Source organism: Nyctereutes procyonoides, unplaced genomic scaffold, assembly GCF_905146905.1.
Source record: "Nyctereutes procyonoides isolate TBG_1078 unplaced genomic scaffold, NYPRO_anot_genome, whole genome shotgun sequence".
NCBI lineage: Eukaryota > Metazoa > Chordata > Mammalia > Carnivora > Canidae > Nyctereutes > Nyctereutes procyonoides.
In genome coordinates, this window is record NW_026575125.1 from 93,263,806 (window position 1) to 93,278,731 (window position 14,926).

Consider the following 14,926-nt stretch of genomic DNA (forward strand, 5'->3'; position numbering starts at 1 on the left):
CTGCCATAAGCATTCTTAGACATACAGCCTAAGGAACCAGTACTTCTACTTATATAGGATAGACCCTGAAATTAAGGATTGCTAATCAAAAGTTATGTGGGTATGCGTATTTTCACTGACAAAAATCTGCCTTCTGGGGCAACTGTGGCACAGTCGGTTAAGCATCCGACTCTCACTTTCAGCTCAGGTCATGATCTCAGGGTTGTGAGATCGAGCCCCAAGATGGGCTCGTGCTCGTAGGAAGTTGCTTGAGATTCTGTCTCCCTTTCCCTTTATCCCCTCCCTCTGCTTGCTCTAAATAAATAAAATCTTAAAAACAAGCCCACAATGATGGAGGTATGTCAAAGGGACACAGGAATCAAACTGAAAGAGCTCCTGATAACCCAAGCTGGAACAACTTAAGTAACAACAAAAAAGTAGTGTTAAAGTATAAAATACATATTCACAGATTCATACTCTTATAAATAAACGATTATATAAAGACATAGGGAAAAGAGAAAAATCTCCCACTCAGAAGAATTCCAAATAAGTCATGTAAACACTCTGCCCTCAAGGAGGTATGTCATAACCCCCCACTACTTATGTGGACTATGTGGGGCACTTGGGTGGCCCAGTCAGTTAAGTGTCTGCCTTTGGCTAGGGTCATGGTCTCGAGCCCCACTCGGTGGGGAACCTGCTTCTCCCTCTCCTCCCCCTCTCCTCCCCGCTTGTGCTCTCTGTCGCTATCTCTGTCTCTCTCAAATAAATAAATAAAATCATTTTAAAAACTTATTTTAAAAAGTGCAGACTGTGCATGATGGCATCCCTCCAAAGAGTACAGCATAGGTGATGGGGGGAGCAATTTTCCAGTGGACAGAACTGACAAACGCTAACTCAACAGATGATCAAGGTTAATAAGAACAAAGATGCTATTTTGATAATATGTCCTCTTTGCTAATACGTGATGACATAGCATGTTACCTCGGTGGTGATATTCAAAACCCGTAACACTAGTCTAATATTGAGAAAACAAACTTCAACTGAGGAACATACTGCAAAATACCTAACGAGTATTCCTCAAAGCGGTCAAGGTAATGGAAACCAAGGAAAGTCTAAGAAACTGTCACAGTCAAAAAGAACCCAGTGAAATATGACTGCTAAATGTAATGTAGTATCCTGGATGGGATCCTGGAATAGAAAAAGGACATTAGGGTAAAACTCAGGAAACCTAAATAAAGTATGGAGCTTAGTTGATAAAAATGAATCAATATTGCTGTATGGTGAACAAATTATGACAAATGTACCGTCTATATTAATGTAAGATGTTAATAAAAGAAACTGGGTGTGAGATTTATGGAAACTCCATACTATCTTTGCTATTTTTCTGTAAGTCTAAAATTGTCTTAAAATAATTTCATTAAAAATTGTTCATTCATCTAAGTTATACTTTTGATGTGGTATGATGTAGGGGCATGGCTGTTTTCTTTCATGTGGGATAGCCAATTGTGCCAACATCATTTTATCAAACAATTGGATTAAAGTGCTGCTTTTGTTATCTATTACTTTACAATGCATAGTTGGATTTTGTTTCTGGACAATTATATTTCGTTGATCAAATGTTTATTCCTGGATAGGTATCATACAACAATCAATATGTTTTGATTATGGTGATTTTATGGTACCTTTTATATCTGGTAAAATATACTTGCAGCTAATCTCACAAAGGAACAATTTCTGTAACATGTAAAGAGTCACAATAAAATCAACAAGAAAATGAGTGACAACCCAGTAGAATAATGGGCAAACAATATGAGCATACAGTTCACAAAACATAAATATAAATGGCTCTTTGACATATGAAAACATGTTCAATCGGAGAAGGACAAACATTATATGGTCTCATTCATTTGGGGAATATAAAAAATAGTGAAAGGGAATAAAGGGGAAAGGAGAAAAATGAGTGGGAAATATCAGGGAAGGAGACAGAATATGAGAAACTCCTAACTCTTGGAAACGAACTAGGGGTGGTGGAAGGGGAGGTGGGTGGGGTTGGGGGTGACTAGGTGACAGGTACCGAGGGGGGCACTTGATGGGATGAGCACTGGGTGTTATTCTATATGTTGGCAAATTGAACACCAATAAAAAATAAATTTATAAAAAAAAGAAAGAAAAGAAAAGAAACTAAATCTGCAGGCACTGTGGAACTGCGAGGGACAAGACGTGTGCTCAACTCGCAGAAATGAATATGCCTTGAAGAAAAAAAAAAGTAAACATGTTCAAACTTTATCATAAATAAACATAAAATGAAACCACACTTCACAGATAAGCAAAGACCAAAAAGTCTAATATAATGCTATTTTTGTGAGAATGCAGGGAAACACCCACTTTCATACATTGTTGGTAGAAATATAAATTGATACAACTTACATGGAGAGCAGTTTTGGCACCTTATACAAGCATTTAAAATATACATGCTGCTTGACTCAGAAATCCTATGTGCTCTACAGAAGCACTAGAAATCCTATGCTATATATGTATATTCCCAACTATACATATATATATATATTCCTTGGGAATATATACATATTGTATATGTGATGCTATTCATTGAAAGACTGTTTGTTATAGAAGGAGATCTGTGAGGTATTTTAAATATTAAAGTCCATCAACAGAGAACTCATTAAACAATGGTAAATTCCTAAAATGAAATTCTATATACACAAAGGAACAAGAAGCAAGCTCTTCAGGTAGATCTGAGTTACATTGGTAAGTCAAAGCAATATGGGGACACCTGGGTGGTTGAGTGTCTGCCTTTGGTTGAGCGTCTGCCTTTGGCTCAGGTCTTGATCCCGGGGTCCTGGGATCGAGTCCTGCATCGAGCTCCCTGCATGAAGCCTGCTTCTCCCTCTGCCTGTGTCTCAGCCTCTCTCTCACTGTCTCTAATGAATAAATAAAATCTTTAAAAAAAATAAAAAAGGGAAAGTAATATGAAGAACAATGTGAATACTGTGTTAAAAAATGATTCAAATATAGGGGATCCCTGGGTGGCTCAGTGGTTGAGCACCTGCCTTTGGCCCAGGATGTGATCCTGGAGTCCTGGGATTGAGTCCCACATTGGGCTCCCTGCAAGGAGCCTGCTTCTCCCTCTGCCTGTGTGTCTCTCTCTCTCTTTCTCTCTGTGTCTCTCATGAATAAATAAACTCTTAAAAAAAAAGAATCAAATATCTCTGAAAGTATATGGGAGAAACTTATGACCTAAATTATCTATGCAGAAGATAACTGTGGCGGTGGGAGGGGTGAAGAGAGCTGCATGCCTCTTGGTAACTTTTGATCTTGAACCATATGAATATTTAACTCATTTAAAAGAATAAATAAAATATTAATTTTTTGATTAATTAAATAATGAGACTTTTATAAGCATCATATTTGAATTTTGAATTGCATTATATTTGTCATTTGGGGAAGATTACTGTTCGTATTGTATTATGTCTTTCTATATCTTCAGATCTTTTTTTTAAGTAATCTCTCCACCCAGTGTGGAACTCAAACTCATGACTCTGAGATCAAGAGTTGTAGGTTCTATCGACTGAGCCAGCCAGGCAACCCCCTTCAGATCTTATATTATGTTCTTCAGTAAGAAGCTATAATGTTCTTCATATACATTCTGTATATTTCCTCTTCCACTCATTCCTAAGTATTTTTTTAAGTTTTATTTATTTAAGTAATCTCTATCTCCAATGTGGGGCTCAAACTCACAACCCTGAGATCAAGAGTTGCACACTCCCCTTACTGAGCCAGCCAGGAGCCCCTCATTCCTAAGTATTTTAAATTTTTGTCAGTATTGTGAATGGAATACTTTCCCACTACTATTTCTAGCTGGTTATTGATAATATTAAGAAGTATTTTTGGAAAAAAAAGTATTATTGGTTTTTGTCTATTTTCATATAGTTAACCATCTCACCAAAAAACTTATATTACTTCTGGTAGTTTTTGTAAAACTAGAATCTAGTAAGCTTTCTACAAATATAATTTTTTTAAGATTCTATTTTATTTATTCATGAGAGGCACAAAGAGAGAGAGAGGCAGAGAGACAGGCAGAGGGAGAAGCCGGCTCCATGCAGGGAGCCCAACGTGGGACTTGATCCCTGGTCTCCAGGATCACGCCCCGGGCTGAAGGTGGCACTAAACCACTGGGCCACCAGAGCTGCCCAAATATAATTTTTTAAATAGGATAATCTGGGGGTGCCTGGCTGGCTCACTCAGTGAAGCATGTGACTGTCCATCTCGAGCTTGGAAGTTCAAGCCCCACACTGGGTGTAGAGATTACTTTAAAAAAAAGATAAAATCTTAAAAAATAATAAAAATAATAATAAATAAATAATAAATAGGATAATTTTTGCATATTCTTTCTAATGCAGATTCCTATCATTCTAGTTGTAGTAAAAGCTGAATACACCTAAGAGAGAGGGAGAAAAAGAGAGAGAGAGAAATACAGTGATGTAAATAAGATCGAAGTTTCTTTCTTTCATACATAATCGTTGACCAGTTCAGGCTGGCAGAACAAATATCCTTGCTCCTCCAGGTTATTCAGTGACCCATGTTCCTTTCATCTTGTCCTGCCATCTACTGGAGCGTTGTACTCATCTGCATGGTTGAAGTGGAGTTATAGTTACATCTATGTTCCAGCCCCAGAGGAACAAAGTGGGAGAAAAGTCTAGAATAAACAATTTCCTTTTAAGCAACTGAGGGATATGTTGACCTCATCACATCTGTGCATATGCCACTGGTGCAAACAGTCATATGGCTGCACTTAGCTTCAGGAGAAACTGGGAATGTAGTCTCTCAGCCATGCCCTTAGTTAAAACAATATTTCTAAGGAAGACGGGGAGAACAGAATTTTGAAGACAACAGTAGGCTACACATAATACTTCACTGTCTTGTCTGACTAGATTAGTTAGAACATCCAAAACAATGTTGAATAATGCTGACAGCAGCCTTCTCTCATTCATGACTTTAATGAAATGATTCTACTATTTTATCATTTGGTATAATGTTTGCTCTTCAGTTTTGGTAAGCAATCTTTATCATATTTAAGTAGTTTCTTTTAAATGTCTACTTTAGTAAGTTAATAAATTTCTATTTTACTTGAAGTACTTATTAAGAATGGCTCCTGAAGGGGGGTACTTGAATGGCTCAGCTGGTTAAGCATCTGACTCTTGATCTCAGCTCAGGTCTGAATTTTAAGGTTGTGAGTTGAGGTCCTGTGTTGGGCTCCACCCTGAGTGTGGAGCCTACATAAAAAAAAAAAAAATTTAAATAAAACAATTTAAAGGATGGGATGCTGAATCTTTAAATGCTTTTTCAGTTTCTGTTAACATAATACTATGGGGTTTCTCATTGATTTGTTTTGTCATAAATTATGTCGATAAACTTCCTTTTTTTGTTGATAAACTTCCTAATGCTGAATCATTTTTGCATTTCTGAAATAAACCCTACTTGATCATGGTGTATTATTCTTTTGCTACACTGCAAGGTTCTGTTTATTAAGATTTTATTTGGAATTTCTATGTGTATATTTCGTACAAATATTTTGATATCATATAAGCATATGTAAGGCTATACTAGCTCTAAAAAATGAATTTGGGATCTTTCCATGTTTCCGTGGACTGGTGCCAGTCCCTGAACTGTTTGTTACCAACCCATGGTGGTTAAGTACACAAATGGAGAGGGTTTAGAAACCTTTATAGCGATTTGACATCACTATGACATCCAAGCAGTGACCGCTGGGTTCATCAATGAACAGTGCATCTTGTTTTTGTAATTACTTTTTTGTCCACATGTTAAATTGGTTTTGATCATATTTAATAAAATGTCATTTATTTCCGATGAATCTTAACATTTAAAAATCGTGCTCGCACTTTGCTTACTTCATTTCTCTAATATCCTTATTAAATATCACAAAAGTATATCTCCACAATAATCACACTTTTTTTTTAAACGGATCCTTCACTACAGATGTTTTGAAAAACACTGGTCCAAAAGGGACCACATGATATTCAAATTATTTGTTTTATTAAATTTGATTTCTTATTCTCTAGAACTTCGCTATGAAAGCAAGGGGACCTGCCGCCTTTCCATTCTCGGCTACAGTTACCGCTCTTTTCCGGTTTTCTACTTCTTGGGTCAATTCTGGTAGTTTATAGATTGCCAGGAAATCCACCCTTCCGTCCGCACACGAGATTGGTTCTCTTTAAAGGTTTTTAATAGATGTCTGTTTTTATCTCCACCGTCCTTTCTAATAGTTTGCCTCCACTTCCTCCTTTCTTCCTTCCTACCTTAGTCTGGGGGCCAAGAGTGCATCTATTTTATTGGTCCCTTCGAAACAACCCGGCTTCGGGAGCGGGCGCCGGGCGGCCGGGCGGGGAAGCCCAGCCCCGGGTCAGGCGGGCGGCGCCCGGGCGCGGGGCCCGGGGCCCGGCCACTCCGAGCGGACGCAGCAGGACCGCGGAACCAGCGGAACCAGAGCCGCGGCGCAGGAGCGGCAACTCTGCGGTTTTCCGGGCTTAGGGAAGTGGCCGCCCGCCCCACCTTCCGGCGTCGCGGCCCCGGATGCTATCACCTCCTCCTGCGTCGCCGCCCCCGCCGGGCTCGCGGTGCCTGGTCCCTCCCGGAGCCGCTCCGGCCGCGCCGCCGCCTCCGCTCGCTTTGTTCCCCGCACCAGGTGTCCCGCCGAGCGCCGGGCGGGAGCGAGGGGCGCACAGCCGCGGGGGCTCCGCTGAACGCGCCCCGAGCAGGTCGGCCTTCACAGGCCGGTCAACCGAAGGACTCGCTGGAGCCGGAGAACTTACTGAGCCTTTCGTTGTTGGGTTTGCGCCCCTGCTTGTGACCTTCCCATCATGTTCCCCGCCCTCGATTGTTACTTTTCAGCGTGGACACACGCCGGATATCTTCACGTCACCTCCCCAGTGACCAGAAGATTGTGGCGAATTGGAAATGGACACAGTAATGACATACCTCAGCCTTTATCCGCTTGAAGGCATAGCAAGCCGTAAGGATGCGTTTACCAGCGTTCCTGTGCTGGCTGGAACTCCGAGTGAGTTAAAAGAACGGGAATTCAAACTCTATGTTAATTATGCTGGAATTGAAAAAATAAGCAAATTTTTTTTTTTTTTAAAGAACGGGCTAAATAAGCAAATTTTTTTTTTTTTTAAAGAACGGGCTGGGGGGAATAAAAGTAAAGAACGGGGATTCAGGAAACTTCGCAGTAAATATCTAGTGCAGCGCTGTACAATGGAAATATGATGCAAGTCACAACTGTGACCTACATGTGTGACTTTTTTTTTAAGTTCATTTATTTAGTAATCTCTACACCCAATGTGGGGCTCGAACTCAGGACCAGGAGATCAAGAGTCCCATGTCCTTCGGACTCAGCCAGCCAGGCACCCCTAAGTGTGTGATTTTAAATACTAGTAGCTACATTTAAAAAGTTAAACAGGTCAAATAAATCATAATATATTTGCTCTAATACATCCAAAATACATCCATATTCATCTGTATGAAAATTACGAGACATTTCACATTCCTTTTGCTTTTCCCTTTTTTTGATATTCATTCTTTTAATAAGAAGTGAAACAGTTGGGTTAAAAGGTATGTATAATTTTTTTTTCATTTGGAAAAATTATTTTATTTTATTTTATTTTTTATATGATTTTTTTATTGGTGTTCAATTTGCCAACATCTAGAATAACACCCAGGGCTCATCCCCTCAAGTGCCCCCTCAGTGCCCGTCACCCAGTCACCCTCATCCCCCACCCACCTCCCCTAACACCACCCCTAGTTTGCTTTTTCATACCAAGTCTTTGACATCTTGCATGTATTAACACCTCTAGCACATTTCCAATCGGATTACCAGCATTTTGAGTGCTCAGCAGCCACATGTGGTTAGTGATCAGCGTACTGGACAAGGCCGTTTCTTACATTTCTGCCGTTGAGGTCAAATGTTCTGAAGAGTTGTGCTAAATCTGCAGTGCCAATTAATGAATCTATTGACAATCTAGAATCTCATCTAGATAAAACTTATAAGAGTACTACAAAATAATTAAGCCCCATATATTTTAGCAATTCCTTGAAGAAATTCCATAATGCAATGTGTGGAATACATCCTACCAGTTGTTACTAAATGTTATCAGGGAGCTCCAGAAAATTTGAATGACTGTGAGTTTTTCTCATTTGAATTATGCTGTCAAATCAGTGTAGAAACTGGCAGGAAATCCCAGTGAGTTGGGCACTTGGGGCAATCTGGGTCCATCAAATCTCTGAATCCTCAGGGGTCCAGTGCAAGTCACAGACCCTGTCAGGTTCTAGCCCAGCCCTTCCTGATCTTGGGAGACAATGAAACCTCAAACTGGCAACAATGTACCTCTCTTGTTTTCTAGTAGGGGTAGCCTTTCTTAATGTCAGGTCATTAAAAATCAGTTCCTTATTTACAGAGCAGTGGAAGGAAGGCTAGCACCAAAAATCTGGTTTAAAAAGATGAGGGACTTAAAGGCCCCACCATGAAAGGCAGGTCTTTGAACGCTACCTGTTTTTACCTGATACCATTCAACATATCCTAAATGTCCACTCTTTGCGGATTTGTGCATACATATTACACTTGCAGAACAATTTTGCAAATTGTGTGCACACACACAAAAGATCCAAGCTTTAATAAATTGAATTAATTTTTGTAAAGCCAGCTTTTGATTTTATTGAGGTTTTATTAACTTTTAGACCACTTTTTATTGTTTTTGTGGCAGAGAGGCAACACGCAGACCCCACTTCAAGAAAGGACTAATCATCCAGCTGCAAGGAGTGCCAGCAGCTGTTAGTACCTTCAGAGTCCACCTCTGATTTTGAGCTGAGGGTCACACTGCTCTTGGGATGTCCACGGCTAATGACTGAGCAAGATGGTAGGACTGGGGTATAGCCTTTTCCGCCCATTACGGGATCCTTCTAATAGGTAATCTTTGCTATGCAGCTCCCCAGTGAGCTAGCAGAAACTTTGTGGGTCTGCATTACTGACAACATGCCCTGCCTCTTCTGCTTCACAGATGTAACTCCTCAATAAACCAATAAACCTTTTGGATCCTTTAGTCCTCAGCATCTGTTTCCTAGGGAACCCAACCTGTGACAATTTTCTACTTCACTAATTTGAGCTTTATTTTTATTAATTCCGTTTATGTTTTCTTTTAGATAATTTTGCAGCTTTGTAACTGTGTTCTTAGTAGATTCCTTTATGTTTCCCTTTTTTTAAGATTTTATTTATTAATTCATGAGAAACACACACAGAAAGAGAGGCAGAGACACAGGCAGAGGCAGAAGCAGGCTCCATGCAGGGAGCCGGCAATCTCGGGTCTTCAGGACTAGGCCCTGGGCCAAAGGCGGCGCTGTAACGCTGAGCCACCCGGGCTACCCCCATGTTTTTCTTTTTTAATGCTAAAAGCATTTATTTTTTTTTTAGAGATTTAATTTATTCATGATAGAGAGAGAGACACACAGGCAGAGGGAGAAGCAGGCTCCATGCAGGGAGCCGGATATGGGACTCGATCCCAGGTCTCTAGGACCACGCCCTGGGCCGAAGGCAGACGCTCAACTGCTGAGCCACACAGGGATCACCTACTAAAAGCATTTAAATGGAATATAACAAACTGGTGGATTTCAGTGCTTTCAGGGCAGTCATATACCTTCTAATTCTCCACAGGCCCCCTCCCTCTACTTTTACATCTAGCCACTTCCTACATGTCCACCACCCACCTAGACTTTTGCGATTCCTGTTTTAAAGCTGTAAATTTTCTTCTAAATAAAGATTCAGGTGATCCCAGAGGCTTTGGTATATCCACATTTTGTTACTTCCTAAAATGTTTGAGTTTTGTTTTTATTTTCTCTTTAATCTAGGATTAAATTGGCATTCCTCAATTTCCAAGTAGTAAAGATATTTTGGCCATCTATTATTATTTATTTCTAATTTCACTGGATTATTATGAGAAAATGTAGCCTCTAAAATCTCCTCTCTTAGGGGTGCCTGGTTGGCTCAGACAGTAGAACATGCAACTCTTGATCTCAGGGTTGTGAGTTCAAGCCCCACATTGGGTGTAGAGTTTACTTAAGAAAAAGAAATTCTCTTCTCTTAAATTTATCAACTTTTTCGTCTGTGATGAAACACATGGTTAATGAACATTAGAAAATAATTCATACTGTTGGATGCATATAGATATATACATATAATCATACATTGAGTTTGTTGATTGTATTAATCAAATCATCTATTTTCCTTTTTTAAAAATATTTCATTCATTTATTTATTTAGCAAGTGTCAGCTGGTGGGGGGGGCAGGGCAGAGCAGAGGGAGAGAGAGAGAATCCCAAGCAGACTCGTTGAATGTGGAGCTCGACAGGGGGCTCAATCCCATGACTCTGAGATCATGACCTGAGCCAAAACCAACGGTTGCTCAACCAACTGAGCCACCCAGGTACCCCCCAAATCATCTATTTTCCAGCTTATTTTTTGTGTACTTGATCAGTTAAGTTCTGAAGGAGGTATATTATAGACTCCCATTATGGTTCTGTTTTCTATCAAAATCTTCTTGTGTTTCTAAGAGTTTTGCTTTAGATCTTAAGCTGCTATCACAATTTAGTCCATAAAGGTTTTTGGCTCATCTCATCATTAAGGATCGTATAATTTATGCCCCCTTTTGTATTGTTTATTGCTTTTAATTTTGAATTCCACCTTAAAAAATAAAACTTAAAAAAAAAACTTAGCTTAAGCAACGCACATGTATGATCTCATCATTTCTACGGGTCAGTAATAGCATGGCCTAATGAGTCATCTACTTCACAATCTCTCAGAAGATTTCCACCAAGGTCTCCACTCAAGGTCTCTCACAGGCTGCCATCAAAGTGTCAGCTGGGGCTGCAGTCTCATGTCAAGGCTCAGCTGTGGCAGAATCCATTGCCAAGTTCAGTCACATGGTTTTTTGGCAGGATTCAGTTCCTTGCTGGCTGTTGGACTGGAGTCCTCAGTTTTTGGCCAGGTGGCTCTCTGTGTCAGAGTATAAGAACAACCAGAGAGGGAATGTAAGCAGAACAGGAGCCACAGTTTTTCATAACCTAATTATGAAAGTGACATCCCATCATTTTTGCCATAGTAAGTAAGTCACTAGGACCAACACACTCAAGAAGAGGGAATTACACAGGGAGTGAACACCAGGAGGTAAGGATTATTAGGAGCCATTTTAGAAGCAGCCTGTCATGGCTCAGTATAGGATTGTCAGCCAGCAGTTCTCTTCTCCCAATATTCTATAGGTGGTATTCCAGTATTTTCTAGCTTTCTGTGTCATATATTAAAAAACTCTAATCCTGGAACACCTGGGTGGCTCAGTCAGTTAAGCATCTGCCTTGGGCTCAGGTCATAATCTTAGGGTCCTGGGATCGAGCCTGGAGTCAGGCTCCCTGCTCAGCAGTGAGTCTGCTTCTCCCTCTCCCTCTAACATCCCCTGCCCTGCTGCTCGTGCTCACTCACTTGCTCTCTCTCAAATAAATAAATAAAATCTTTTTTTAAAGCCCCAGCCTTATAAGGAAAAGAAAACCCCTCTAATCCTGGTTTATTTTCCTTTGTAAGAGTGTCAGTCAGAGTCCAGCCAGAAAATATAAACAGCTCTGAGTGTTTAAAATAGAGGGAGGTGCACCTAGGTGGCTCAGTCAGTCAAGCATCTGACTCTTGATTTTGGCTCAGGTCATGATCTTGGAGTCCTGGGATCAAGCTCAGCACAGCAGGCTCCATGTTCAGCAGAGAGTCTGCTTTAGGATTCTCTCTCCCTCTTGCTTTGCCCCCTTACCTGCTTGCACTCTCTCTCTCTTCCTGTCTCTCAAATAAATAAATAAATAAATCTTAAAAAATAAAATAGAGGGAATATACAGGGCACCTGGCTGGCTGAGTTGGACAAGCATGTGACTCTTAATCTTGGGGTCATGAAATCGAGCCCCATGTTGGATATAGGGATCACTGAAGAAATAAATGAATAAATGAATAAAATTGAATGTAAACATACAGGGAGTGGAATACACAGATAATGGAAGAATTGATAAACTAAACAGGGGAAGATAAGGTATAGCCCAGAGATTAAGAACAGCAGGGAGCAACTACTGCCCTGAGGCTGGGGTAGGGGTCAAAGGCAGGAAGTAGTTTTCCTGGAGCCCAGGGGCCCGGATTACCCAGCGGAAGCCTGTCTGGGGCTCCAGAGGATGTATAATCACTACTGGAGATGCTATCTGAGGCAGAGAGGAAGATGAAGAAATACTCAGGCATCTCCCTATTCCCTGCCTCCAGCCATCCACCAATGCCTCCTGTGGTCCAAACCAGCTGGAAGCCAGAATGTGTTCTTTCTGCTTGGAAGCTTGCAAGATTTTCTCTTTATCTTTGGAGTGCAAGGCTTTCACAAGGATAGGTTTCAATGTGTGTTTTTTCATTATCTTTCATGAGACTCGGTGAACCCCTGCAATCTGCAAAACATAAGTTTTCTTCAACTCAGGGAAATTTTCTTTTAATATTTATTCACTTCTTCCCTGCTGTGTGTTCACTTTATCCTTCTGAGCTCCTACTATTTTCGTGGTAGATCTCCTGGATGTTTTCTAAGTCTCTTACACCTCATGATTTCTACCTCTTTATATTTTTGTTCTCTGTTGAAAGATGTATCTTCTGGTTGATCTTCCAGACTAGTAATCTGGCTCTTAGTGGCCATCCTTTTCTTCAGTTTGTGTACTGAGTTTTTAAATTCTAAGACCACACTTACTAGTCCTACAGTGTCTTTTTTTTTAAGATTTTATTTATTTATTCATGAGAGACACAGAGAGAGAGAGGCAGAGACACAGGCAGAGAGAGAAGCAGGCTCCATGCAAGGAGCTCAACGGGGGACTCGATCTCCAGTCTCCAGGATCACACCCTGGGCTGCAGGTGGCACTAAACCGCTGTGCCACCAGGGCTGCCCTATAGTGTCTTTTCTATGTTCCAATTCTACATCCTTGGGAGTTCTCATTACTTCTTGTTATTTAATGAACATGCATATGACATGAATCGTTCTAAACATTGTGCAAACATTAATTTATTTAATAACTATCTTCTGGCTCTAACTTTCTACATTAATGGGAGCTTCCTAATTGTTCTCGTCAGTCTTCCTCCTCTAAATTAATCATTTTCCTTAAATGGGTTCTTTTTCTTTGCCTTCTTGTGATTTTGACCCCTTAGCAATTAGGTCAGCCAATTAGGGTCTCCTGAGCAGGGTAAACCAGTGAATGGTAGAAGGTTAAGCAGGTTTTGTTTTTGTGGGTCAGAAATAAATTAGCCATTATGCCTTTGTGAGGCACAGGGAGGAGGCTGCTCTGTCCCCTGTTTCCCTGAATACAAGTGGAAATCTCTTCCAACCATAGAACTAAAAGCAATTCAGACCAACAAAATAGTTTTCCTGGAGGTCCACCATTGTCAGCTGAATCAGGCCCCTGTAGAACCTCAGGAAAGCCTGCAGGCAGGCCCAGTCTTCACAGGGCGGCTGAACTTCCTCAGAGAACTACAAAATCACTGTCATTATCCCAGTTTTCAACAGATATCCCTTGTCATCTACCATTATCCCTTGACTCTCACCCAGCTCTAAGGTGATCAAACAGTCTCAGCCAACCAAAGGAGTAACTCCAGAGCCAAGATCTCCTATTCAAAGTGTCCCACTTTGGGCAAAAATGGTGAGGCACTAGCACTCCTGCCATGCTTAGTCATTAGCTGGAGGCTGCCCAATAAGAGCATGACCTTGACTTGAATCTGTTCTTCATCCCCACTAGAGGATCCTAAAAGAAATATGGCTTTAGCTGCAGCTTCCATGCTCTATCACCTTGCCTACTCTGGCTACTGTATGTCTCAAGCAGAATTGGGTAGAAAGAGTGTGCCAGGAACATTTGTTCAGGCTTCCATCTTCCCAGAATTTGAAAACAAACCTTTGAACAACCACAAAAAAAAAATTCAAAAAATATAGAATGAATTAATTTTACTATGATGTGTGTATCTGTGGCTCTCCTTATGTTTATCTTTTTTTAAAAAGATTTTATTTATTCATGACAGACACAAAGAGAGGCGGAGACACAGGCAGAGGGAGAAGCAGACCCCATGCAGGGAGCCTGATGTGGGACTCTATCCCGGAACTCCAGGATCATGCCCTGGGCTGAAGGCAGACGCCCAACCGCTGAGCCACCCAGGTGTCCCTCCTTATGTTTTCTTACTTGATATCCACAGAGCTTCATGAATGTATACAATAAATCAATTCTCAATCAAATATTTTTAGTCAGTTTATTTGAAACAACTTGTTTTATTTAACTTACTTTTCTCTTTTTTCTCTTTTTAAAGACTGTATTTATTCATGAGAGACAGAGAGAGAGGCAGAGACACAGGCAGAGGGAGAAGGAGGCTCCCTGCAGGGAGCCCGATGTGGGACTTGATCCCAGGAACCGGGGATCATGACCTGAGCCAAAGGCAGGCAGATGCTCAACCACTGAGCCACCCAGGCATCCCTTAACTTACTTTTCCTAATTTTAAAACTAATTAGTGCTTGATGAAACAAAATTCATACAGAAGCGTATAAAGTAAAAAATAAAATTGTGCCCCACCCTTAACTTCCCCTAAATCCCTAGTAATTACCATGAACAACAGTTTGGTATGTATCTTTCCAAACTTTTTCCAATGTATATTCAGAGCTATAGATATATGATTGATTTGTTGAACATTTTTAATTTGGTGGAGTGTAAATACAAAAAAGTTTTGTCTCAGGGATGCCTGGGTGGCTCAGTCAGTTAAGCATCTGCCTTTGGCCCAGCGCATGATCCTCAAGTCCTGGGATCGAGTCCCACATCAGGCTCCCTGCATGGAGTCTGCT

At 40.7% G+C, this 14,926-nt stretch overlaps 1 protein-coding gene across 1 annotated transcript in view; it reads right to left on the reverse strand.

The window, feature by feature from the left end:
• The window catches only part of THOC2 (THO complex subunit 2), a 134,643-nt gene extending 128,255 nt beyond the window's left edge, over window positions 1–6,388 (reverse strand). Inside the window, exon 1 of the mRNA XM_055337385.1 lies at window positions 6,315–6,388. The gene's annotated coding sequence lies outside the window, so the exon portion shown is untranslated. The remainder of the gene's footprint in view (window positions 1–6,314) is intronic.
• Window positions 6,389–14,926: the final 8,538 nt, after the last annotated feature.